The sequence below is a fragment of the Arachis ipaensis genome, chromosome B10 (genome assembly GCF_000816755.2).
Source record: "Arachis ipaensis cultivar K30076 chromosome B10, Araip1.1, whole genome shotgun sequence".
NCBI lineage: Eukaryota > Viridiplantae > Streptophyta > Magnoliopsida > Fabales > Fabaceae > Arachis > Arachis ipaensis.
The window spans coordinates 26,602,418-26,604,457 of record NC_029794.2 but is presented as its reverse complement, the minus strand read 5'-3'; positions in this window follow the sequence as shown (position 1 = coordinate 26,604,457).

Genomic DNA, 2,040 nt, shown 5'->3' with positions numbered 1-2,040 from the left:
AAGTGATCAGAGAAAATAAAATCAAAAAAATTTAAAACAATTATAAGTAATACATAAAGAATTTGATTATTATTATAATTGTCATAGTACATGAATTTTTATTACGAGCGATCCTATCACACATTTAAATATTTTTATCAACTAAATCTAATTAAGTTTGGCTAAACTTAACAAAAATTATTATATGAATCACACACTTTTTTTTTATTTTTTTTATATGTTTCTTTTTTATTGTCGTTCTTTTATTACTACTGTTGTTATATTTTTTATTTCTTCTCCAACTCTTTTTTTAGTGGTTATTGCAGCATTTTTTAAGTTTTTTTCTTTGTTTGAACTTTTCTTTTTTTTTTCTTGTTTTTATTCTAAGAGAGTGAAAAAAGAAAAATTATAAGAAGGTGAAACAAAAAGAAAAGATGAAGAAAAAAGAGAAGATGATAATAATGATGATGAAGAATAGGAGGAGAAAAAATTTTGAATTGTACAGAATTTATCAGAAAAATAGCACTAAATTTTTTTAATGTGACACATGAAATTTTTTAATTTTGACAATGAAATTTCGTGATGATGATGATGATGATGATGATGATGATGATGATGATGATGATGATGATGATGAATAAGAGAAAGAGGATGACAGAGAATTTTAAACTGTGCATAATTTATTAGAAATAGCATCGAAATTTTTTAACTCTAACACAAAAAGTTTCTTAATGATAAACAAGAATAATGATGAGAGAGATGACCATGATGATGATAAAAATAGGAAGAAGGAGAATTTTGAATTGTGTTGAATTTATAAAAAAATTACCACCAAAATTTTTTAATCGTGACACAAAAAATTTCTTAATTTTTATACCAAAATTTTTTACCCATGAAACAAAATTTCTTAACCAATTTTTATTATCATTGAATTAATTGAGAAGTATTGAACTCACATATAAAGGTCTAATCATTTTGTGTCATTTTTAATAAATTGATGTAGTTTTTAGTTGTAAAATATATTTGAATATATTTTGTTAGTTAAGTAAGTTAAAATTTTAGATTTGTGATTCTTAAAAATTTCTTGTGTCATTTATCAAAAATTTCAATATTATTTTTAACAGATTTCTTGTGCTATTAACAAAAAATTTGTGTTATTTTTGTTATACTAATTGTAATATTAAACTAAGAAGAAGAAGATGATGATAATTGTAACACTCTACCACACAAAACTATACGTTATAGTCGTAAACTAAAGGTCGTGAGGTATTATGATACTTAAAAAGAGAGATACATACATAATAATATAACTAAAAGCATGTGAAAAAAAGCAAACATTAATAGTCGTCAATCATACACGAACGTTTTAACGAAATAAAGGTCGTATACAAAAACAGAATATATAAATAAGTTTAAGTGAGGGTACATAATAGTCACTAGTCTCGATCCGCGAAAAAAGACCAGTTAGAATATTACAACATAAGAAAATCTATAACATTGACAACCTATCTCTCCAACAAAAATTTCTAATAGAAAATTCAAGTTATACAACAATACATTTTTAAAAGGAGAGAGAACCCTATAATCAAAATACATATTAAAAAATCATCTTCACTTCATCATAAGAAATCTCGCATTCTCAGTGAGGTGTGTTGTGTTTTGCATCTAAAAAATATAATAACAACGGATGAAAATTCAAAAATTTTTAGTAGGATAACAATTCTAAATAAAGACTGCATAAAAAAAAATATAAACCATCTAGAGAATCCTAATTTTCAATTTCACAGGGATTAAAGTTAGAATATTAACTAATCTATACAGAATTAATTTGTTAAGTTAAACATATTTTGAACTACTAAATCATTATAATAATGATGGTGATCATGATGTTGATAATCATAAAGATAATGAAGATGAAGAAAAAAGAACAAAAATCCAAAACGTAAAAATTAATTTGATTGATAAAAACTGTTAGTAATTTTTTGAGCATGTCAATTATTCTCATGAAATTATATATTTTTTAAAATTTATTTGAATAATAATTTTTAATTGAAAATTGAA